General features: G+C 45.0%; 1 long non-coding RNA gene across 2 annotated transcripts; it reads right to left on the bottom strand.

The window, feature by feature from the left end:
* Nucleotides 1–4,942: 4,942 nt before the first annotated feature.
* Nucleotides 4,943–13,768, bottom strand: LOC100577164. 2 transcript variants are annotated; one of them, XR_120206.4, is made up of 3 exons: nt 13,408–13,768; nt 12,678–12,968; nt 4,943–11,264 (listed from the first exon to the last, which is right to left on the bottom strand). It is a non-coding gene; the product is annotated as an uncharacterized LOC100577164 (long non-coding RNA). The 2 variants fall into 2 exon arrangements; XR_003304645.1 differs by having other exon boundaries at nt 12,678–13,768.
* Between the last annotated feature and the right edge of the window lie 12,978 nt (nt 13,769–26,746).

Here is a 26,746-nt window from a genome sequence, read left to right on the forward strand (position 1 = left end):
AAGAAAGAGAGAGAGAGAGAGAGAGGGAGAGCGAGAGAGAAGGCAGAAAAATGGGAAAGTAATGTATAATTATCGTGTAATTACGGGAAGAATGTTAGCAATCACGTCGCCGGCGTTGGCGGTGATGATCGTAATGACGAGAGGCGATAATATATATATGGAAACGTGTTTGTTGCCCGCTTGAAGATCGCGGACCATCGTCATTACGATCATCAAGTGGTGAAAACGATTACGATAACGCAGATGACGATAGCTGATAACCACGATACGATGCTGCTGCTGCTGATGATGATGATGATAATGATGATATACGATGATGATTATGATTATGCTGATGGTGACGATGATGTGTATAGTAAGCTAAAAATTTATTATATCGGTATGGAATCAGATTTTTTCAACTGTTTGCGTATTGACGACCTATTGACACCCTTTAAGTAAAAAACAAAAAAAAAGAAAAAAAAAATAATGCGAGATTAAAAAGGAAGAGATATAAAGAGAGAGAAAAGGAGGGGGGGGGAGGGGGAAAGGAAGAAAAAAGAAACAAGGAGGAACGGTATAAATAAATGAATAAATTACAGGAATAAAAAAAAAAGAGAGAAACGGGGAAAAAAAGAAAAAAAATAAGTAAAAATGAAATCGAATCGAACTGTTTGTGTTCTGTGTCTCTGTGAAAATCGGTCGAACAAAACAACCGTTTCTTCGATCGTTGTTCCACAATGATTGTGATAACGCGACGACGCGGAAATTATACGCGTGCACGGGGGTTCGTTCCTCCTTCGACCCCTCGAGAAGATCGGTTGGGGGGAGGGATGAGGATGTTCGTTTTGATCCCCCGCGTCGATCCACGTGATATTCTCGCCTCTGGAGAGAGAGAGAGAGAGAGAGAGACAACGCGGATGGAAGCGACGGGACAGGGCGAGCAAAAAAGAAAAAGGGAAGAAAAGAGAGAGAGAGAACGAACGAAAAAAAGGGGGAAAAAGAAACGGAAGAAAAACACACAGTGAACGGAAACTGATACCTGTCGATGTAAAATATTAGTATTAACGTAACGTGGGATTACGTGCACACACGCGTCCATCCGTTAACAGAGAAAATGTGTCTGGACACGCGCGTACACGCGTCCCCGGCTTTGCGTGAGAGGCGTATCGCAGGCGTCTCGGGCGTATATAAGAGGGAACAGAGTCGATCAATCGCGTGAAAATTGGCCCGGATCGATTGTGTTCAAAACACTCACGGATCGCAACGTGATGACGATGAAAGGAAGGACGATGTCAAAGGTGGTCTATGTTAGAGAGTGTCCATTGTATAGTGTTTTTTTGAAACGTGAGCATTAAATGCTACATCTTGTGTACGCCCTCTTGTGTATCATTTCTTATTTTTTTTTGGAATCGCTCGCGTGGAAATACGTGGACGCTCGAGTGATGCTCGATGTAAAAAGAGATTTTTCCTTTCTTTTTTTTTTTTGCTTCGAAGAAAGAGAAATCGTCCTTGGATCTTGTTGGAGCATCATGCGCGCGTCGCGTTTTATCACGAGATGACAAACCCATTTGCACTCCGCCTCCTTACGTCCCACCTACGAGAAATTTACGGAAACTCGGTTAATTCTGCGCTTTCGATCCACTTCGAGATGCTTCGAGACCGATTACATTCGAAATGGGGAATTTTCGTTTAATTCCATTTTGTAATCTCGACCTCGAATTGAAACCGTTCCTATTGTTCGAAACAAATTGCACCGGATTCGAAACACTTCACATCCAATTCCTTCGCGGTGCAATTCTTTCACATTATTCTCAGAAATAGCCGAGTTCTCATTATTTCTATATACAGAAGCAAAATCAACTTTACACTGGGTATTTTAACTTCGACAGCCTTTGAGAATTCACCTTCCTTTCTTTCGAGGCAGGTAAGTTTTATTATTAGACTGCGATTTTTCACGAATGCGAATGCATTTATTTTTTCACAATGTTTGCATATTTTTGCATATTTTGTATATATATATATATAGGTAGCATAGAATAGTCGGTTACAAATGCTCGAAAATTACGAGATCCGCTTCGTCAATCAAATAATATAATCAAATTCGAATCGATCTATCAAATAAAAATCTAAATTATTTTAATCAAAAGGCTTTTTAAATTTCATTAGAGTGCATATAAATAGTGCAAAATAAATACTTTCGCGTGATTTATCTTAAAACTCGATTAAAATCCTATTAAAAATTAAGAAAATTATTAAATTGAAAGCTTACCCTTTAAAAATACTTTTTTACTCATCTCGATACGATTTCCAGTTTTCAAGGTGTCTAAAGAGAAAGTAATTTTTAATTTTTCTTAATATTCGTTTACTAATCTCCTTCCTTGCTGCTATTCAAACTATTTCCCTCGCGCTTCGTTTCACCTCGTTTCAATCTATTCCAAACTCGCTCATTCGCGTTCCTTTCAGCATCCTTTTCCTGGAAAAATATCCTGTCTCAAACCTTCATGATCTTTCCTTCTATCTTCTATCTCGAAACTTCGAATCCTTGTGTCTGGACAATAATCGATATCAGGATGAAACAAAAGCCTCTTCGTGTGTTTCTTGCATGGAAAAAAAAAGTTTCATCCGACTGACTTTCGTCTGTTCTTGTGTCTCGCGAACCAATTAAAGCGAGAGCTGGAATTCGCCTGGAATTCGCATTCGAAACGATTCGACTTCTGCTACGACGAGGTAGACGAATAGTCGTTAGCGAGCTGTCGATGGGTCCGCTTTGTTATCCGCCAAAGGTCGTCCCTCGGTCAGACTGAAAAAACGAAAGGGTGCCGTCGATGTTATAAAACACGCGTTCGCGATCCACGTTCGCATCCCCTGGACCGTGGTTCCTGCTCCTCCTCAACTCCCCTCCACACCTCCACCCACACCCCTCTTATATATACCTATATATATATATATATATATATATAGATATAGCCAGTTCTGAAATATGATAGGGGGCCGCGTATCCACCGTGGGTGCCAATTACCGCTGATGGTTATTCCATGGAAATGGACCTTGTTACGCGAGTGTCGGGAATCAAGGGGAAGGCACCAATTATTTTCGCTGCCGTCGATGCTTTTTGGCGGGCGTCAGCGACGTGAAAACGCCGACTCGACGCTCTGTCGTCGACGTTTTCCACCTTATAACGAGACAAATCGTGATATCCCCTCGCCACGATCCCCTTTCTTCCCATCCCTCCCTCCTTCGTCGCGACAGTTCGTTTCGCTGCGTCGATTGTTTTTTCCTTTTCTCTCTCTCTTTCTCTTTCTCCTTTTCTTTTCCCATCCCACCGCGGGGGTTGGTCGAGACCATCGAGGCGGATCGAAGTAACGCGTGGGTGGTTTCGAGAGAACGGCCAGTGTAGACTAGAAAGTAGTCCGAGTGTGGGATTGAGAGGTTTCGAAAATTGGGAGAACGCAAGAGAAATGTAATTTTAATCGAATCTCGTAAATATATTATTCGAGGAAGGAAATTTTCGAGAAGGGGAAAATTGTTGAAGGAAGAAGGGGTTGATTATCGCGGATACTCGAACGCGTCGCAAAGTTTGCCGCCGTACGAAACAGGGCGCTCTCTTTGGACACGGTTGAACGGCGTTAGGAAGTCGGCAATACATTAGACGAGAGGCCCCGCGAGCAAACAATCTCGTAATGGCAGCACGGCACGGCTGACTGGTGGCGCAGTAATGAGATATTAGACTCGAGGCTGGCCTGCCAGAAGGGAGTGGCCACTTCGGGGTAGTAATGCGCGATAGGCGGCCGTTTATGCCGTACGAGCTCGAGGGTCATTATTAGGGAGCGATGCTAAGGGGCTGGTATCGTTTTCTCTCCTGGGACGCGATTAGGATGTTGTTTTCCTCTGCCCAGTTGCCCGTGCAAGTCAAGAAGTTCTCTTGTTCCTGAAGAAAAAAAAACAGCATTTTCATACGATATTATATAAAATATACACACAACTTAAAAATATATTCTATATAAATTTTTAGAATTCGTTGTAATTGAAGAAACAAAGAAGAACTGTCTTATTCTGTCTGTCTAACGAAAGGTTAGAAAAGAAATATTCTTTCGAGAGTTGATAAAACGATTTGGACGTAACAAAGAGAAATATTCTTAGAAAATACATTTTCTATTATATTTCCTGATAAAAAATTACCGAGAACTTTCATTTCGGAATCGGATTAACGAGTCAGCTACGCGTTTATCTCTTAAACCGACGTTCCCGCTCGGTCAGCATATTCATCGGCGAGCATATTCTCGCTTCCACGCCGTTATTTTTCGCCGTTCGCCTTCCCGTGCCGAAAGCGCGAAACAATGGACGGCTTTATCGTCCTTCGATAAACATCAATTTTTTTCCATTCTTCTCTTTCGACGATCCCCCGGGTCGAGCGGACATTACACGCATTAAAATTTCACATCTACTTCACAATGCGCCTCGAATAAATCAGACTGTTCAATGAAATGGAAGATATAATTTCATCAAAGTCCGCTATTCCTTTGTGAAGTCTCCACCGACGAGTACAGTAACGATTGAATACAGGGATATCCTTGCTCACATTTCTCGAGAAATAACGAGGTAAACAAATTCTATGAGCATGACTAGTCAGCCAGCCATTCCAAGATTAAATTCATCTATCTAATTCATTACCTCCCTCTCTCTCTCTCTTTCTTGCATACAGAATTTTCCAATTCATCGTGTCAATAAGAAAAGATCTTGTTACGAAATATCTCTCTTTAATTGTCCTCCTTCTTCCTCCTTCCCCATCTCCACGTCACATCAAAGTTTTCGATGGATGCTGCGTCAATTACAAAAGTATTCCTCGTTTCACAATCTCGTCCCTAAAATGTATAACTAGGCCACTAGTGGTACATTGCAATAGACGATCACGTGTCGTCATTGCCTCTTCGACCCCACTCTTATCCTCCCTCTCTCTCTCTCATACGCACAAACATTTTCATTTCAGATCGTATCATCGACAAGATTAATTAAGATTAATCGGCAATGGCGGACGATCGCAGAAAAAGGGAATCGTTTCACCGAGCAAGGTATCAAAGTATCGCGAATGAGCGGGCGACGCGGCGGCGGTCGCGGCCGGCGGTCGTCGTCGCCACCCTTCCCACTCTCCCCGCTCCCTTCTTTCTCCGTCGGCCACCGTCCGCTTCCCGCCTCATCCCACCCCCGCGCGGACAAATGGGTGTCCCTGCATATGTAAAAGCGGCGCTGTGTTCGGCTCACCCTCGGTCAGCCATTTGTCAATGTCAAGGCGCGAGCGCCGTATCCATGGAAACACCCCCGGCCAGCCGGCAGCGGCGTAAGCGAGCGAGCGAGCACGAGCGAGTGAACGAGCCGAGCGGAGCCGTGGGCGACCCTCCGGTTTTGCGCGACTACCACCCCGCCGGCACAACGCAACCCCCGGGCTTCCACCACCACCGCCGCTCCACGGCCCGGCTACCACCCTTTCGTCCTTCCTCCGACACTCACCCACCCCCGCGCCACGCGGCGCATGCCCACGGGGAAAGCCGCCGCGGTTCCCCGTTTCGCCACCCTCGCCGATGGGGGCGCCTCAGGACGCGTAGCTTTTGTGCCGTGTGTGGCGGAAGCTTTAGTTTTCTCTCTCGTCCACGAAATTGGAAAGGCAATCAATTGGCAATCCATTTTCGGTTTCGCGATTAATAAATTAGTTCTATAATTTCACGATTCTTTTTTCTTTTTATCGGATGAGATAGAGAGAGATAGATTTGTAGTATTGTTGTATCCTTCCTTTTTCCTCTTCTGTATTGTTCTTCTGTTTTAAGAAGTAATTTAATTTTAAAAGTGATATATATATATTTCTTTCGATCGAAGAATACATCCATAATTAAGCATAGGCATAAGATCCTCTACGCAAAAGGCATGTACAAAGCGTATACACACGCGGAAGCCGCGGTCGGCTATGGTGGAGAACGGTCGACGGTCGGTGTACGGGTGGCTGGATGGCAAGACAGCTCGCTTAAATATGCAGGATGGGCGGCGGCGGTGGCGGGCAGCATTGTAGCGTGCTTGTGGCGCGGAGGCAACGGGGTGAACTCGCTACTGAGGGAAACGAAGGGGATGAACGAGAGAAGGCGACGGAGAGGGACGAGTCGAACGGAACGAGAGGAGAGAGCGAGCGAGAGAGAGAGTCGAAGGAGAAGCGAGACGTGCTTGGTCGAGGAGCTTGGGTTGGAAAGAGGGAGACGGGCGAGGGGGTTGAAGGGCGAAAAGGATGGTTGGAGGAGAGCGAAGATGGGTCGCAGGCGCTTGCGCAGCCCGTAATGATTGACTGGCTCGCTGGCAGCCAACAGACAGACGTTCGCCCACCAGACCGACCGACTCACCCCTCCCGGCTCGTTCTCCACCCCCGTGCACCCTCTCTCCAAATACCCTCCGCTAGCACGGCCGTGGCGTCGTCCCCGGAGCTGCCTCGTTCGAAAAAACTCGCGATACAATGCACGACTGCCACCCCCCTCCCCCGACCGAGTCTCACTCCACCTGCCTCGGCCACCCCCTCCCGCCAAACTTCCTCTTTTCTTCTTTCGCGGATCGAGCACTCCGGCTATCCTCTCTTATCGCTACCCTTTCAACCCTTTTTCCACCGTTACGTTGGGGCTGTGTTGCGAGCACTCGTGTGCGGGATACGTACAAAAGCCGGCAGATAGCCCGGCCATTGAATCTTTAAAGGTCGACTTACCGGGCCAGTGTATCGGGCCATGCTACCTGCGCAGGATGGGGCGAGGGGGGGGTAGAGAGTTCCAAGTGGCGGTTATTGCAAGTTTTTGAGTACGTGTTGGAGGAGCAGGCGATTGATGTTTATTTGACTTTTTTCTTTTCTTCTCTTTCCTTTCTTTTCTTTTTTTCTTTTTTTGGTTGGAATTGAGAGATGGATAAAGAATACGTTTACGCGGTTTCGAAGAAAGTTTCGAATGTTACGAATAAATGTTTCTCCTGTAAATATTTCATTTTTCTCCGCGTTAAACAATTTCTTCTGTTATCCGAGGATGATCACGAGGGATCAAATGAATCCAAATGGCCGTTTCGAAGGAACACTTTATAATACGAAGAAGAAGGAGGCCACCAATTGATTCTGACGAAAGATAACTTCGCAACAACTGCGATCCGAGCTGCGCAACACGAGCTGCCTCCCAAGTATTTTAATCACCCTTATACATTCTCCCTTTTTATTCCCCCTTCTCTCCTTCCTTCAAATTATTTCTCAGCAATCCAATAAATATTCTACATATCTCCGCCTCCTCTTTTCCTTTCTTTCCGCGTCAAAATTAAAAATCGAAAAAAAAAAAAAGAAAAAAGAGAGAGAGAAAAAAACAGAAATTCAACGCGATAAAGACACGGTTTTTAATGCAACCGTTCATGCATTTAACCGAGGTAAAGCTTAATGAAAAATCGGCGACGGATTTACAATGCGCCATTTTTTTTTCTCTCTCTCTCGCCGCGGACTGTGGACCCGGTCCGAAATTAAAATTTAAAATAACTCGCGCCCGATACCGCCCGATGAACCAGCGCGAAAGGAGTGGCGAATTTATCGCCGGATTACCGTGTAAATATAAAAACGGTTATTCGCAACTTTTCGATGCGCGCGCGCGCGCTCCCTCCCCCAACCCTCTCTCTCTCTCTCTCTCTCTCTGCTCCCTCCTCCTCCTCCTCCTCCCCTCCCGCTGCCGCATTACAGAAATTTACAAGCGTTTAACTATGAACGCGTTCACATAATAAAATCGGCGAGTACGGCGATCGCGTAACGCGGTTTGCAGAACGGATTAACGTCGTTCGTTTTAAAATCGCGCGCGTTATTCCGCGGATTCGCGCTTTTTACCGCACACCCTCCCCTCCCCCTCTTCCCGGCGACATTTTTACAATTATGCACCCGACGCGAGAAACGAACCCGCGATGTTTGACCGCTCGCGATAAATTTCTGGTTGCTGCTTTTTAACGAGAATCGGTTTCTAACGTATGGTTGTTTACGCGAATTTGACGCGAGAATTTGATGCGTTCAATTGAAAATGAATTAAACGACTTCGATGATTTCTTTGCAAGCGTAATTTGTTCGATGAATATTTCGAAGAATAGGACACTTGATATATTTGTATGGAACGATTGAAGAGACATTATTTGTATCTCAAGTTTTTAATTTTTTTTTTCTTAACCCAAGTAAAATGATATTGCAAAATAATTTCAATTTTTAGAAAGGAATTAAACGCGTGTCTATGATCTCGTTTAAAAACCTAGTATAAAACATTTTTCTAAACAAGTTAATTTTCCATTTCAGACAAGCCATTTCAATTTTTCTTTCTTCACTTGGGATAATTTCAATTAAACGAAAAGAATTAAACGTGCGTCTATAATTTCATTCAAAACGTATCCAAACAAGCCACCAAGAAATCGATAAAATTTTGCCTCCTTTCCTTTCCCCCCCGATCATCCGTCCCATTCAACGAAACCATTCACCGATCGCCAAACGATCAATCATCTCATTCATTCTCCTCCCTCCCCTTCCGCGATACCAAAATCTCCTTAACCATCTCCAAACCGTCTCCCGCGAAACAATAAAAATTCACGTCTCTATCTCGGGAAAAAAGCCGCCCATTCACGTAGCGTAGAAACCTCGAGCACGGCGGTACAAAGCTCGCCTGCATATTTTACCATTCCTCCATCCGGCCGACCGCCTATCGCGATCGCCTTGTCCGCGGAGGCTCGGCGCGGAAAGTCTCTGAGAAAAAAGCAACAGAGAGAGAGAGACAGACAGATAGATAGACAGACAGATAGATAGAGAGGGAAACAACGTCGGTCCACAACCGTCGCGTTATTCCCTCTCTCTCACTCTTCTCTTCCTCGTTTTTTTCTTTTTTTTTTTTTTTTCCCCTCCCCGTCGTTTAATCCAATACCGGCCAGGCGTCCATCAAGCCGTGGCCCCGTGGTCGCAAAGGTTTTGTCCGCCTCGGCTCGCCTCGGTACGCGCGCGCCTCCCCTGTAAATTCGCGCGAGCCGCGCGCAATGTTCTGCGTGTCGCATAAAGCGTAAAACCAACGTGAATTACGGTAGGATCGCGTTACACCGGCCGCGGGGTACAACCGTTCGACAATTCCCCGTGTCCTTTGCCCTTTAGAAATTCATGTAATTTTTTGCCGCGTTGCACGGACACGCCAATTTTCCCACGGACCACCGTCGCGACGATCGAGAAATTTAAGGCCGAAACGGGGCCCGGCTGTAAAACACGCGGCTATGCAATGTTTGTAACCGAGAGAGAGAGAGAGAGAGAGAGAGAAGGGGGAGAGAGAGGAGGAGAGCTCGCCCCGCTCGATCGTTACCGGGCGTCTGCGCGCGATATTCTTCCACGGCTAACCTTTCTCCCCTTTGCTTTCTTTTTTTCCCTTTCTTTCTCTTCCTTTCTCTTTCCCTTCCTCTCCTTTTTCTTTCCCTCTCTCGAGTTCTCTCCCCCCCGCTCGCCCCTTTCTCTCGCGTTATTCCGGAGGATTGGTCGGAGGCTTTTTCGGAACGAAGCGATTTCTTTATCGCTCTCGGTTTTCTCGGGAGCGGGTGATGGAGTGGATGGAATACGGGAGGGGAGGGGCCGAATACCGTGCGTGGATAAACGAATCGAACGTAGGTGAGTCAGGTTGGTCAGGTGAAAGTGGCTTTCAGATCGAAATAGGGTAAAGGACTCGAGGGAAGGAATCGTGAATGATCACTCTCGAAGCGACGAGATTTAGATAATTTTAACTTCGCAAGGTTAATGAAAATAGAATAATTTCGTTTTATTTTTCGTAATAATTTAAACTCATTATCGATCGTATCTTTCGTTCAGAACAAAAGACGCGATCGTTTGACGATTATTCCCTATATATACAAAATTCTAAATAATCCCTCGAAATGATATCCATGATATCTCACGAGAACCGAGAAGAAAGGAAAAAAAAGAGGAATGAAAAATCTGTTCGCTCCTCCTCGAGTTCCTCCCATTTCATTGACTCCTGTGTCCCCGAAAGAAATCGTGGCACCCGATTCACCCTCCTCGACATCCCCTTTCGCGAACCTCCTCCCTCTCCCTTTTAATCCACCTCCAACTCGCAATTTCTCGGCGAAGACACGGAATCAGGCAATGCTCTCACGATGCGAAATGCAATTCAAATGCCGTTTCCGTGCCGGTTCTTCGCGCATCGGGGTGGGGAGGGGGTGCGGGCAGAGGAGTGGAGCAGAGGTCGTTGCTAATTGCGGCACCGATCCTCGAACACGGCCGGCCGGAAATGGAGAAGAGTTGTCGCGAATGGACGAGTCGTCTCCTCGCGTCGGCCGGTTTCCGTGGCTCGGTTGAGCGGACGGACCGAGGCAAGGCAAGGCCTCGGTTGGTTATTCGTGTCCCCGGGTCGTCCACGATCGTGTTCACGTGGATCCCCGTGCAAAGCGTCGTTTCCGCGGTTCCCGGCCACGGAAGCCACCGATAAATCGGCCCCTCGCGCGGCCACGACGCTGGAATTCGAGTGCGAACGAATTTGTAGGCAGCGCGGGGGGGATAAACACGGGCCAGAGCCACCGCCGTAAATGGCCTTACAACCTCTCGCCGAGTGGCCGAGGGGCAATTAATCGCGCGGCATTAAGCGCAAATGAACTTTTGCTCTCCCCCTTCCCCCCTCCGCCCGAGCGCGAGAGTTGAAAATCGACGAGGAAGATTGGCGTTGCTTCCGGCTAATCGACCGTGAAGTATATCTAGGGTTGCCCGCTTCCAATTGCGATTTCTCATGGTAGGATGGGAGGTGGTTGTTGGAAGGTGGTTGGATCTTTTTTCTCTTTTTGGTTTTTCGATTTGGTTAAGAGAAGAGGAGGAGAATGGAAATATATATTTGAGAATCGCTCTTGCAAGTAATCTAACCCGTCTTTCTTTTTTTTTTTTTTTTTTTATATTGATAGAAGTTAAGTAAAGGGATTTCTAATTTTTCTAAAATTACGATAAAGATAGAAATTCGAATTATGAAACGGAATTATGATATTTTTTCGACTGGAGAAACTGCTGCGAGAAACCCCCGTCACACAGATCTTGACAAATCGTTCCGTCCGTCCCGCGTTGGAGCTTCGAGGAGGCCTTGTTAACGATCGTTTAACGATGCCCGTGGTCTGAATGTTCCGACGATTCTGCGACGGCAAGCGAGAAAACCGCAGTGTCCCATGAGCGGCAAGACAGTTATCGCCTCCTTTGATGGATCTCAAATCGAGGAACCTCGTCTCGCTTAAATCTGTAAAAAAAAACTCGCATATTTATCGAAAATTTGTATCTTCAATCGTATCTTTCGATGATAATCGCTAGGTAAAAAAGTACCGTCATTTCGTGATTAATCTCAAATTAATTATTCAAGCCTTTTCTTCCTTTTTTTATTCCCAATAATTTTTATGCCTCGAATTACCATAAATTTCTAGTTTGAAAATATACTACCTATATACTATACTAACTATACTTAAAAAAAAAAGAAGAAAAGAAAAGACTTAAAAATTCAAAAATTTTTCTTTCTATTCTAATTTTTCTTCCCATTCGATTAAATAGAAAAATAAAGAGATGTTTAAAAAATTTATCAAGAAAGCGCATTCTCGTCCACGTTAAATTGAACAATCTGTACGAGTTGAACGCAGCATAACGAGTGGCGGCACGGCGAGGATCGAGGATCGTGGTCGGAAGGAAAAGAGAAATCAAAGGATCGTCTAGTCTCGGCCAAGGGGACAAGTTTATAGTTCCCCGTCACCCTCGACGAGGAACCACCATTCATTAATAGCTGAGTCCCCGAGTTAGCCTGGTACGACGTCGTGGCAGCCCCGGACCGTCGCCAAAGCTCGGCCGGCTTTATGGCCGTTTAATTGGCCGAGATAGACGACGATATATTATTATGCTAATTTTCAAGGAACTTCGCGGCCACGGGAATCGTTACCGGGAGATTAAAGGCCCTATGTGACATCGCGCCGTTAATTACCGCATTGAACATAGACCGCACGATGTTAGCGGCTTATCCGGCCTTCCTGGACTATTTGTTGTCTGTTTACACGGGGATACTCCAACAACCTACGCGTACACTCGAAAACACAAGGGAGACGCGACACGTAGGATCCAACGGGGGCCGAGACACCAAGATTCTGATCCTAATTATGAAAGGAGGGGAAAGGGGGACACTGTAACTCGAAACTTTGACACCCTTTTCACTCTCCTTCTCTTCCCCCCCCCCCTCTCTTCTTCTTGAACCGGGTTTAATGTTGATTATTCGTGAAACATTTTATCCATTGTGTTTCGTTTCGTTTCGATATCTTTAAAATTGTTGAAACGAATACGAGAGTACATTTATTTTTCTCTCTCGAACCGTATTATTAATGGGATATAAATTTCGACGAATAATTCTTGATAAATTCGTTCTTATCGAAAGTGTCGAATAAATTAATCGGTAATCAAGGCTTTCAACGTTAAATTCTTATTAGTTAGAGAGGGAAACGATAATTTGCGAAAGCCACTTCTTCTTCTCCGGCTATTTTGCACGAAATCGACGCACGAGATCCAATTAGTTTACCATTATCGGTTTACCATTATCGAGGTCAACGATCCTCGCTCGCGAAGAAATTGCTCGTTTCGAACGCGATTTCTTCTTTTCTAGATTCTTTTGAAATCTTACCTCTTCTCCAATGATTTTCGTTCCTCCAGAAAACCGCCATCAGCTATTCCCGTAGAATAACAGCGGGGGCGAAAAACTCGGGCTAACTCGCATCTGTATCAATTTATGCTGCCAACAACGCGGCCTGTGATAACAGAAGCGCCTTGGCTATCGGGCTGAAGGGAGATAAACTGCCGTAGGAATCTCACGCTGCATGACACCGAGGATGTTTGTGTCGTTCGACACATTGCCCTTCCGGGATTGGATTCCACTACGATTATTTATGTGTTCGAAATGGTGAGAGGCAAAAAGCTAAAGAGAAAAAAAAGAAAGAATTCTAAATTCCCTTCGATTCTTTGATCGAATCGATCAATCTTGTGTTAAAATTAATGGAATAAGAGATAAAGAATATAAAGTCTCGTGCTAATTACGTTCTTTTACGTTCAAAAATATTTATAAAGAAGATATGAATAATTCAACGGCGATAATAATATTCGATATTAATTACGTTGTGCGAATAAATCATCGAAATGTTTCGATATTGCGAAAATTTTCCTTAATGTACTTGGCAACGATGCGAATTATTCATATTCTTAACAATAATCCAATTCCATTAACGACGCGGAATAAAAATAAATTATTGAAATTTCGTTTTTGTAAGTTTTATTCCGTAAAACTATCGAATTGTTCGACATAAACTAATAATTTATCGTAACAACATTATACGATTCGATTGATATAAAATATTTACCTTCAATGTTCCCTTTTTCGATGAAAAATGCCGATAATTATCGTCCATCGTCACCATCGTCCAGATTTGAAATCCACTCGATACGACGTAGAAACTACGAATGAAGCTCGTGCTCGGATTTTGCGCGTCTTATATATAAACACAACAATCACGCTACGCAGAGGTGAGTCAGCAATACAAATCTTCGCTCCACGGATATAAACACAATATAATTCCATCGCAATATTATCTACGTATTATAAAATCGAGCATATTATAAAATCTTATATTTCTATATTGTAAATTTTTATTTTCGGGAATAAATTATTCGACTACTTATTTCTTTTTTCTTACAATATGAAAAATTTCGAAACGAAAAACGGAAACGAAAATTGTACAATTGTTGTAATAAAATTATTGATAAATTATAAAATAACAAAAATTCGATTCCTCCTATCAGCACAAGATATCCCGAACATCGAGAAGGAGAGCATCATCTTTCCATATCCAATTTTATCCATGGGAAAATTCTACAAGAAATAACGAAATCCTCCCCTCATTTTTTCCCTCCGCCAAACGCGGAGTTCACTTGATGCGAGCAGCGAAAGTCTCGTGGGGCAATCATCCCGTTTCTCACCCTTATCCGGAACGAGGAGGACTCTCCTCGAAAATTCCAGGAACAGAACCCTTGCAACCGAATTCCACAGCGATTCGTCGCCGCGACTTGAACACGGCGGAGAGATGCAACCTCTTCTCCCCTCCTCCCACCATCGAAACAAATTGTTTGCGCGGTCTAGGGTGGCGTGTATTCGCGTCCCTGGAATGAGTAATGGCGGGCCGGCCGGGCCGAGTGAATCTACGACTCTGAAACCCTTTGGAAACGACCGTACTGGAACTGCCAACTGGAAACTGGCTGAGGGGCTTTAACGTAACGGAGTAACCGCGATTGGCGCAGATGGCGTGATCCTAGTCTCGCTGTATGCGCGTATGTGTGTGTGTGTGCGCGCCCTTCGGCCGCGTGTGGAACACCCTATCCGCAAGCTTCACCCCGTGAACCATCGTCCTTCGCGAAAACTGCCGCAGTGATAATTTACTCCAACTCTTTCCCGATCGGGAGCAGCAGGTGTTCCTCGTGGCACGAGGCTCGAATATACATATATATAAATTTCTTTTCTTTTCGTTTCCTGTTGATCAACGGGCTCTTTTTATTGCCGAATTTGAAATTAGCATTTTAAATCCAAGAAACGTAAATTGGAGGAACATGTGCAACGAGGGATATCGTGAATGATTTATTTCGCTCGATCGCCATATTTCGAGGATTTCGATCCTTGCCTTTTCGGATGTGAAAATTCCGATAAATAACATTGTACAGTCGATAAGGTAATAGTAAAATGTCGTATCGTTATGAGTATCACGAGAAATTCTTCCCAAGATTCGTCCCGAAAATAATCTCGACTAAAATTGTCTTTCTTTAATAAACAACTTTTCCAAATTGCGGCTAGGTAACGCGTTCTCCTCCGGGGCGTGTAATAAAATTTCATAAAATTCGTGCAATCTCGGCGGATATTAGGTTAGATCCCAGGGAAATCGAGGATCGGCTTCGAACGAGGCGGCGAGGAATCGAAAGGAGGGAGGGGGAAAAGGGACAGGTGATGGCCGGCGAAATTAATGGTCGGGTATCACGTGTAATCCTGTATAGGACAGTAAACAGTGGCGGGGAACTCCCTTTCGCATTCTTATATAACCATAAATTATGATCAAAGCCTATCGGGGGTCGGTGTATTCCCCTCCAGGATTACCGGTGGCAAAACGAAAGCGGCTCCGTTACGTTATGCAGTCTTGTGTATGTGCACAGCCTTGCCTCCTATCATATTTTTCCACGTCTCTCCTCCGCTTTTCTCCCTTTAATTGCCGCGCGGCAATAGGCAATTACGTTTTAAACGAGGCCGAATGAATGATCGAGAGATTTCGTTTCTAATTTCAATCGAAACGATCGCGACACGCCAATAATCTCGCCCGATTAATCGAGAGAAATTAACTCGTGTCCCGCTCGGATAAGATATCGATATCCTCCTCTCTGCCCTCTCTATCCTCCTCCCTGTCCTTCTCGTAACTCTCCGATTTTTCGCACCTGCGCCTCATTCCAGCCGCACGTTTTTCTATTAACACCGATCCAGGATCGCAGTGGCTACCTGCTCGACGTTGAACCGTTACGATCTCCAACGAGGTTGCATCGTGTTTTCAGATAAATTAAACTTGTGACAGTCGATTTTATTATCGAATACTTGTACTCCTTGTATTGTATCGAATATATAGCGTTTAACGATCGCATTCGAGTTTACGATTAGAAGAGAAAAATGATATAGTTAAAGTGTTTGAATTAAAGGAGAGATCGTAGTGTGTGTATTGGATTAATTAATCTTGGTCAGAGTCAATTAGAGTAATTGGAATATTTGTACAGGTTCTTTTTTCCTTTTCTTTCTTTTTCGAAGCATTTAAATTCATTTCAAGCTCGGAAAATTGCGAAAAACAGACGAGCAAAAATAGAAAGAGTAGATATTTCATTCTGAATTCCTCCATTTGTTATTTTTACAATATGTAAGCACGTATTTCAAATAAATATAATTTTCCTCAAAAATCATTCGAGAGTATTCCTTTCATTCAAAACACCCTCAGATAATAATGATATTAATCGATCGATTAATCATCGATGGCAACACTTCGTTCCTGCAAATAAACATTTTCAAATGAAATTAAATACAATTATTTCCTTACTTAACAATAAAATTTTTCAAAAAAATAATACCATTCCAATACTTAAACGGGATTTGCATCGTTACAACATGAAAATCACGCGCATCAGGGGAATCAAGCATTTGACCAGCACGTTGCACACGCCGCGGATCCATCTGGATGCAAGTAGCCGGGTATCTTTTGACCAGGACAGGCCAGTAATCTCCCGGTTAATGAACGGACGACAACGTGCATCCTGATAGACAGAGACGGCGATACACAGGATTATTAAACGGTGGTACGTCATTGCGTGACGCCGGTCTTGCGACGCGCGTGGCGCCTCGGCTTTCTGCGTACCTAGGCCGTAGAGGCGACGCGTTACGAACCGACGATTATGTCACTTCGATAACGAGGATGGAAGGCGGCCGCAGTCATTTGTAACGTGACTCTGCGGAAATCACGGGGACGCGGGAGGAATCGCTCTAACAGGGGAGGAGGGAGGAGCTTTCTCTCATCCCCGTGTCCCTGTCTCCCTTTCATCCGTTTAATACAGCCGTGTGTGTGTGTCTGTCTTCGTCTTTCGTCGGCGAACACACGTCGACTGGTACACACGGTGGTGGCGTGCTGCGTCAGGTCTCTCTCTCTCTCGGCTAATGGTATTAATGTCATTGATAGTTGATGCGATGTGTGTCGAACAAATATGTATTTATTGATTTCGAGGGGCGGTTTCGGGGGAAAGGGTGAATTGGGAAGAGCGAAAGAGAATAGGAGAACGAAGGGGAGGACGAGAAGGAAGAGAAGAAAGATGAAGTTGAAGAGTGAAAGAGACGATGAGGAGTAAAAAAAGAAGGAGAAGGGGAGAGTAATGTAACAGAGAATGAAAGAAAATGTGATGATTGGGATACGAAAGAAGAAACAAAAAAAAAATAATAATAATAATAAAGGAAGAAAGGGATGAAAAAACAGTGAAAAAGAGAAGGGGAGTGGAGACGTTTACCCAGTTTAGGGAATCGGTAGGAAAGGGTTGGCTGTCTTGCCAAGAGCCTGAGTGGCTTTCACGCTGTCCGATATTAATGGCTTCCAACCGATTCGAGCCAAATGGAATGGCTAACGTGTAAATCGAGAATGTTTGCGCTGTCCCTCCACGAGAGAGAATACTCCCACATGGCCGCGACCGAAAAGGGGGATGTTCGATTGCTGTGCATACGTGTATTTAAACCATAGAGAACGAAAAAAAATAAAGAAGGATAACATTGATCCGTAACATTGAACTTTCCTTACTTGTTACATACTTTACTTCTGCGTCGAAAATCCGAATTTATCCAATAACATTTCAAAAATAATTCTTACCCTCCCTCCCTTAATTTAAGTTACGTAAAATTCAAAGATATCAATGATATCAAAAATGTCCCATTGAAGGAACTTCACGAAGAGAGGGGAGGGAAAGGGAGAAGGTATCGTACACGAAATGGAAAGAACAAGGGGGAGAGGGAGAGCGAAGAAGCACTTTGTTGTTCCGAATGCGGGAAGAGAGTATCAGAATGGTAAACGACTCGTGTCCATTAATCACTTTTATAGCGGCCCACTGACGCAAGTCACCGCGCGTGTGTGTATGTGTGTGTGTGTGCGCGAACACTATGTAAACCAGCGCGTGTTCCCTTTTCTTTCTTTCCTCCTCTCGCGTTTCCGCGTTCGAGCACCGGTTCAATCGACCGCTAATAGGAGTATTGGTTCTTAGATCCATTTGGAGGCGCGCGAATGGTTGGCCGATGACGCTGCAAGTAACAATGCCTCCTTGCTTCCATCCCCGACAAAGAGCGAAGAATTCTGCGCATCGCGACCACCATTGAAACGATGTAATTCTATCCATTCACGTGACACTTTTGATAAAAATCCTAAGAAACGAAATCAAGAACGGATCAACAGAGTTGAGAGAAAAAGAATCTAAATTGGAAGATAATATTGCGCGATTATTCTCCACTCCTCATCGGATATTCATCTCCACGATCATCTTGGAGAAATAAAGAACTTGACTTAACTTCCTTCGAAAAAAACGACAAGTTTCAGTCTCCTCGCTCGTTTCAGTTTTAGAAAACCGTGATCCTTCCTTCCCCCCTTGCTTCGTTGGAGAGGGTTGCCGTTCCCGGATTTTCCACGCTCGTCAGGCCCCGAACAGAGAGATACGCGCGAGAGTAACGCCTGTCAGTCGCCGCTTTGTCGGCGCCGCAGCAGCGCAGCCTATGTTGTTTTATTAATAAAATTCATAGAGATCCCCGTACTGGTTGGGCAACCACCACCCCAAGAGGGCCGGTCTGGCAGCCGGAACGAAAACGAAAACGAGAACTAGTCGAAGAAGCGAGTGATGCGGGGATGGAGGGAGGGGTGGGTAGAAGGATGATGGCGAGAAGGCAACAATAACGGTGACAACTCTGATTCAATAAAGCATAATGTCTGGACGAGGAGGAGGGAGGGTGGGAGCGAGGAGGGTGTCCTTTCGATGGTACGCAGGGGGAGGGGCGAAGGATGGAGAAGGAGGAGGACGAGCGCGGACGAGCAACGACACGACGAGGGGTTGCCATTGATATCAACATAAATCACAATAGGAATTTGTATTACAGTTACGAAGGCTTGGTGGATAGGAAATAAGGAATGTAATAAAGAAAATGGCCGATCCTGGGGGAGGAGGTTGCTCGCGAGAGAAGGCCGAGCAGTCGTCTTCGATTTTCCAAAGAATATCTTTCCCGGGGATGAATCCCGCTCATTGTACCCGTGAATAGAGCCGTTTCGAGTGTTTTTTTTTTTTCCTTTTTTCTTCTTCTTCTTTGCCTTCTTTTCCCGATTTCCAACCGAGTTCCAAAGGGTCGAGGAATTTGTACTCGAGACTTTTCACCGAGTCGAGGGGAAAAGGAAACGAAATATCTATCCCTCCAAATGTGTATGCGCTTGGATAATGTTTATCGATAGTCATCGATCGATATTGAATACGTATATCATACCTCAGTCATCGAATTTTGATGTATCCGCGCTGTAGGGTGTAGGATAAACCTCTCGATATTTATCGTTCGCGCTCGTATATTTATAATTTACGAGGGTGGGAGGGGGGAGGAGGTATCATCGGCCCTGCGTAACCTTCGAAATTTTGCGCCAATATTTGACCGCGATAAATCCACCATCGGCGACCAACTTACCTCCAAACATTATCCGTCACGCCCACCGAACCGTTTATAAATAAAACTCCCCACTATCTCTCCCGACTATATCCATCCTCGACTATATTACTCGACTACAACGAAAGGGTTACAACCTCTCCTTTCACGTTTGACGCTCGATCGAGGCACGATTAAAAGGATCGATTAAAAATTTAATAATATTTCCCTCCTATTTCCCTCTTCTTCTTCTTCTTCTTCTTCTTCGTCACGGGGCTGATTATTATTAGCGGGGAAGTTGCGTTTGCGTAATAAAGGGGGGAGGAGAGAGACAGGAAGTGGAGAGAGAGAGAGGGAGAGAGAGAGAAAGCGAGGAAGCGCACAAACGCCAGAACCCTTCGTTGCACGGAACGAGACGTTGGAGGGTAGGTGGGGCGGGGGAGGAGTGGAGGTGGTTGAGGAGGAGGGGAGGGGGTTAGTTCAGAGGCGAGGAATGGGGAATTGTAATGAGCAGCCCGACAGTTACAAATGACAGGACGGAATTCGCGAACTGCGATAGAACCCAGCTTCTGCCTAAAGGCCGCTTTACACGCTCGGACGGAAATGTTTCGTCCGTTGCAGGGCAATTCGACCTTACCCAAGGTCGTAACTTCATCCTCTTCACCCACGTCCCATCGTTAATATTTTCACCTATCTCTCCCTGTCCCTTCCTATTTTTCCTTTTCTCTCTTCCTTTCTCTCGCTCTCTCTCTCTCTCTCTTTCTCTCTCAAGCTTGATAATTCGTGCATAGGAGGAATTATAAAATTCGTACAGGAGTGTACTTGTATATTCAACAAGGGTTGATTAAATTTCAACGATGCGTTTTATTATGGATGGTCGGTGATAATTTTAGTTTGTTAATTTTTTCTTTTTTTTTTTAGAGTCAAGTAGTATCCACTTTTTGTTTCCGACCAGTAGTAATTATTTCGCTCTTGTTAAGAGCGGAGTGGAGAAACAGATGAACGCGCGTTGTCCAGAATTTAGTTTTTATTCTAGCGTTCGCTGCTCTCATTATTTTATAAACCTTTGGCATTCCTTTTTTCCAAATTAAATTTTTTCGATCTCCTCACAACACGAGGCTTTAATTAAATATATTTTTCCAATATGAAAAATAAACCTTCTCTAATCTTAATCTTAAAAAGATCAGCAATCGAAATATCAAAAGAAAAAAAAATATTATCTTCCTCTTCCTCCTCGAACATCTTCAAACGATATTCATTCGAGATTTCTCTCTCGTCCAAAACAATCCTGCTCCCAATACGCTTCCAATAAATCGTCCCTCGAAACCTCGAGATGATTCACGCGCTTCCCCTCCCATTGTCAATCTCCTCGTATAAACTCGGCGGGAAGGAGAGGCAACATTTCTGCCTAATACAAGTTGGAGAAGGGAGGGAATAACCACCCCTGCCGAGTAACTAAACGGTGTTCGCGCATTCCAAACGGCCCGTGCCCGCGCTCCAAACGATAAGGTATGCCGCTAACGATGCCGTGGCCGCGCGAGTTAATGCAACGACGACGACGACGACGACGACGAGGACGAGGACGAGGACGACGACGAACGAGGACGATGTTCGGCGAAACATCCTGGGCACCGAGCACCTACGAGGAATTCCGCGATTCCGTCGGCTGCCACAACCGGCCGAGACATTCCGAAACTGTCGGAACGAGCCGTGGAACGCGGGCTTACGCGATTAAACTCCGGATGACGGAGGGAATTTCCGCCGGATTATTTCGTTTAATCGTTCAGACGATCGTGCTATTTCTGGGGAGCGGATATTGGGAGAGTTCGTGCCTCCAAGTTCGCGGGTGGGCGGGGGAATTTCTCCTATCTATGAGGATAGGTTGATTCAATGCGTTTCTTCTTTTTTTCTTTTCATCCTTTGAGGAAAAGGATGTTATAAGGTTCCCGGAGAATTCGATGGAAAGTGGAAGGATGTGGATTTATTTATCTATTTGTTTATTACGCAAACAGAAATTTGGATTCAAACGTTGTTAGAGATTAATGTAACGTGTTTGGAATAATCATCTTTTATTCTTTATCGGATAGAAAAGAGATTTTTTAAAAATGAATAGGAATATACAATATAGCGTATAGTAAAATCTTATATCAAAATATTCACGAATCATTCGATTTCAATTTCTACCAATTTATATCGATATTTTCACAATGATATAAACAACGTTTGAATTGATTTAACTTAAGATTCATTGAATAAAATAAACAGATTGATTTCTCGAAAAGAAGCGAAAGAAATCTGTTATCCAATCTCCGAACAATAATAGTTTCCTAAAAGCCTACATCACGAAGGTATCCCTGATCCCCGCGAGATGCAATGGTCCCAGAATAGCGGAAAATTCTCGATAACCTACCCTACTTTTCCGGCCGATCCTCCCCTCGGAAGAGGGACGTGCGAATAAGCGAGCTTGAAGAGGACAGCGGATCTCCTCGAGGAGGCGAAAAGGAGGCGAAACGTTCTAATCCCTCGGGGAACGGAAGCGACGTCATACGAGTGGATCCGGAATCTGATTCGGAATAAACGGCGCGAGGAGACATTTTGCGGGGGCTGACGCGGGGGAAAAAAACGAGAGGGTGAAAAGAAGAAAGGAGAGGACAAAGCATTTTGGTTGCTCGTACGCGGCGAGAGGTCACCCTAGGTAAGGGGTAACTTTTTATCGGCCTGTACTTGTGGCCACCCCCTAATGTGCCCTCCCTGCGGCTTCCAAACAACTTTATCTTCACAATCGGACGCAGTGTTTCGTCTCTGGCTTCACGAATTAGTGGGACATTTGCGATTGATGTTTAAAAAGGAAATGTTTCTACTTGAATTTTTTATCCCTGAAAAAATTAACACGAAATCGTGTCATACGATGGCTGAGTAAAGAATTAGAAACGAGGAAATGTTGCATGCTTTCCATTCCAATTTTTTGCCGCGTGGAATATTCGCATTTTCGTGGAAAGTTTTGTTCAGAGAAACTCTTTACGAGCGGCCTCGTATTTATCATCTCAGAAAAATTCAAACTCCTCGTAGATTGATGGTATTCGCGAGAAGTCGTGCCATTATTCTTTACGGTATTAATAACAGATGTAACGTTTCCATCCAATCGATAATTTTTCCCCGTAATTTAGAAATACTATAACAAATTATATCACGAACAATTGAATTTAAATATCGAAAATTATAAATAATTGTATAAAAAATTTAGACAGTAAATCACAGAGGCGAATCTGTGAGAAAGATCGTGGATAGCCTCGAGGATGCGGTCGAAGATCAGGCAAGCGGAGCACAAGCAGTTAGAATCCTGGTCGAACGGAGAGAAGGTTGGTCGACGAGAGCAAGAGAGCGAAGGGAGGAGAGAGAGGGGACGTAGAAGCTCGTGGACGAAGAAGCAGGGTTCGGTACGTAGCAATATACGGGAGACTTAGCTGTGATAAATCCTTATATATGAGGCCGCACCGCTGCGGCCCTCTATATGAAACTCCCTCCGGAGCGCCCCACGGGATTACCCTTATACCTCTCTGGCCGATCTATACCGGCGAAGAAAAGTCACTACGTTGCTACGCGGACCCGTTGCTAGAAATAGAAAACAAATGAGAAGTCAACGGTTCACGCTCACGTCCGGGCTTTCCCTCTCTCCGATAATGGACGACTGATGGGTCTAGGGATCTCGCTGATGGTGGCGCCATCTGAATCGTGGCGATAAGTTTATCGTTGGTTCGTAAAAGGAAAAGGAATTTTACATCTTTCGAATTACTTCTCACCGATTTTTTCGTCCGTTTATATTTTGAATTAAAACTGTAATAAATTCAATTTTGATATAACACTCGGAACTGTGTGACAGAATTCGAAGTTGTTTCTTCGTTTCATTGCGCAAAGTCACTTACAAAACGCTCTTCCTTCGTGCGATTACTCGAGGACAATAAACGTGACGCAAGTGAAAAGAGGGGAAGCGGAACAACGATGTCGTTTCCGGGGAAAGTGATGGACATTCGGGAGGGCGTGAGTTTAGGATCGTGTTTTCCACAGCGTTTCAAGTTATAAAGATTCGTATCGGCGATAGTGATTATCCCGGATGGCGACATAATCGTTACATCGTTAACTCTTAACGGCTGCGTAAGCCTGTGGCATCGCGCCACTCCCGTCGCAAAACCGAGGCCCGGCATTTTGTTTTATTGCGTCGCGCCGAAGCAGTCGTGCCAACACCCTAAAGAGTGTTTTCCTCTCTTTCACCGTCAATTACGCGCGACGTTTACGCGGCCCTCTAATCAATTCCGCGCTCCCCCTCTCCCCCTCGTCCCTCGATTGGCGGAAAAAAAAAACCAGGAAAAGCCTCTTACTGTTCCTCCCAGATATTTTCTATCAAACCTCGATATTCCGCGATTTTTTCCTTTTTATTTTCCCATTGTTTTCCCCCAGCTCGTCCATCTTCCATCTTTTCGTACATCTCTTCGTCGAATTTTGACGAATAATCGAAGTGTAAGTTGTAAAAGTTGAAGATAATATTTCGTTGATCCAATCTAACGTTTCTTTTTTTTTATATTAAACATTGGATCGTTGGGATTGGAATTGAAATTAAAAAATTGATACTTTCGAAAGTTCTATTAACATTACCGCAATAATATTTTGCACAATATTTGATGTATAATTTGCTAACAATACGTCGATACAATCGACAGGACAAATATATTAAAATCGTGTTCGAACGAATACGCGTATTCACTTATTTTTGAATAATTTTATAAATTTGTCAAATTTCGTTATTTCGTGGCGGACAACCTAATAAAAATACAACGTCAAAACAGGTTAAATATTCGAAAATTTAAATTCAATTAACGGAAAGAGATCGAGCCGATCACCGAATCGTTACACCGGATCTCTTTCCCATCCGATCTACGCACACAATTCATACGCGTTTTAACCCTCATCTATTTCATTATCCCGTTATACACGTTCAATGCACGTCAAAGCGAATAAAAAATCGCGAGTCTACGGGTTTTCACCCGTAGAATTTACACGTTCATCGACAACCGATTCCCCGCATCGGTAACAATGGCGAATATATACATTAAAGAAATTTACACGATAATACAGGGGAGGAGGGAGCGATAATAGAGGGGCGGCGGAGGGATACGCAAGAATTAACAGCGCGGCGCGACAAAGAATTTCATAAATATTTAAAACAAAAAGCGGAAGGGGGAGGGGAAGGGGAGGGGACTACGTGTATACGAGGTATGCGATGTAAATTCACTGTTCGACTCGTTCCATTCGGGAGGGGGTGGATTTTTCGCCTACGCGATTCCGCGCGGCCGGAGAGCCGCGGTCCACGATTAAAAATTAGCTGAAAATCCGATATCGTTCATTACATCATATACACCGCGACGCGATTGTTTTTATTTGATGCTTCAACGCTCACGGTAGCCGTTTTAAATTATATAGAGGATGCATTCGACGCGGCCGCGCGTGTGAATTCGACGTTTTTATTTGAAAGCTGATTCGCTTTTCCGTCCACCGCTGCGCTCTCCATCCCCTCCCTCCCCCGTCCTCCGCTCTTCGCGCATCCCCTCGAGCTGGATGGAGGCCCACCGGCAATGGTGGCGGTGGCGATGGTGATGGTGATGGCGATGGCGATGGTGGTGGTGGTGGTGGTGGTGGTGGCGTGGCACCGTTGAAATTTCCGCGCTCGGTGATGCGTATGACGTATGTAGAATATAAAATGCGCAACGTATTACCGAACAATTGCCAGCCGATAATACATTCGAATAGACGTCAGTGCGTGTCATTAATGGTTTCGCGATTTTCCACGAGTTTTCCAAGGATTCGTATCGTTCGTTCGTTCGTTCCCTGCGTAAAACGACAACCGGTCATCAACGTCGGCAGGGATATGTATTTACGTTTGTGTATACGTTTTTATTTACGCGGAATGGATATTCGATTCGAGATTCGATCGGATAGAAACGAGAATCGACCTTGTAGGGTGTAGGGTGATCCCGTCTCTCGTTTCTGGAACGACGCTTTTTTTTCCCTTCTGATCTGTTCTTTTTTTTTTTTTCCTCCGAAAACGCAGAGGAGAGGAGAGCAACGAGAATGGTGAGGAGAGAGAAGGAGGGAGGGAGGTGGAATTAATCGTCGGGCATTATCAGAAAAATTACCGGACTGTAAAATTCACTCTGCGCTCGCGTTCGAAACACTTACCGCTCGTAAAAACGCTCCAGAATGGGATAAAAGAGAGCGATCGCGAGGGGTTCGGTCGGATAGGATCAAGGGAGAGAGAGAGAGAGAGAGAGGGAGGAGAGAGAAAAAAAAGCTGCGTGTGCTTCGACGAGAACAGACCGAGCGAACAAACAATCGAACAGCGCCGAAAAAATAAAAATGGAAAAGCAAAAATGGAGGAGAGAAAAAAGAAAAAAAAAGAAAAAGAGGGAAAGGAGAGAGAAGGAGGGCGAAAAAAAATGCAAAAAAAGGAGGGAAAAAAAAAAAAAGAAAGGGCGGAGAACATCAACGCGTAAAATGTTTGCCGTTGCGACGGACGTACGGTTATCGCGCGTTGGCTGCGATTTTTGGTACACGGATCACGATGGTGGTGGTGGTGGTAGCAGTGGTGGTGGTGGAAAATCGGCGAGGGGCACGCGAGAGAGGGTTGAAAACGGGGAGAGGATCCGCGAAAAACAGCCGTGGAGGGAGGGAGAGGGGTGGAATCAGAGAGAAATCGAACGACAATAATTATCGTGAAAACGGAATATCTCGGTGGGCAAGGGATGCGTGGGGGCGGGCGGGGTGGGGGACAGACCAGCCGGATGTCATTCCCGGTCGCGTCGTTTGCACCGAGTGGGAAGAAGAGGGGCACGAGGGAACGAGAGAAATGGAAAGATCGGCGAGGAGAGAGAGAGAGAATCGGCGTAAAACGGATCCGTGAAAGGGAGAGAAGATTGGAAAGGGAGGAGGACGAAAAATCGGTGGACAGACCCTCTCCTTCTCCCCTTTCGAAAGAGAGACAGAGAGAATGAGAGTGGACGGGAGGGGAGGGATATACGCGAGAGTTTTGCAGAGCTGCGTGGCGCACCGTGCCATTGTGTTCGTTATAATTAAAAACGCGATTCGCAATTGCAAATTGGAAAATGGGAGAGCGCGTACCACCGGGCGGCGTTGTTTATGGGCTGTTCATTGATTTTTATGCGCCGAAATTAATGACCGACCCGCGATTTCGGGGGCGTCCGCCGTATAATCGGACAAAAGTGTGTGCAGCACCTATGGGTGCCGTTACGCTCTTTCCACCTCGCTCCTGTCCACGTTGCATCCCCACATTCGCACACGCTCGAAGGCCAGCGTAAAAAGGCCGGAAGGGATTCCGGACAAATGCAAAATTTCCACCGCGGCAACGAATAAACCGAACAACGATCGGCGTACCGAGGCCAACCGGTCGCCATCGATACCTTATTTTCCAG

The sequence above is a fragment of the Apis mellifera genome, linkage group LG5 (assembly GCF_003254395.2).
Source record: "Apis mellifera strain DH4 linkage group LG5, Amel_HAv3.1, whole genome shotgun sequence".
Classification (NCBI taxonomy): domain Eukaryota; kingdom Metazoa; phylum Arthropoda; class Insecta; order Hymenoptera; family Apidae; genus Apis; species Apis mellifera.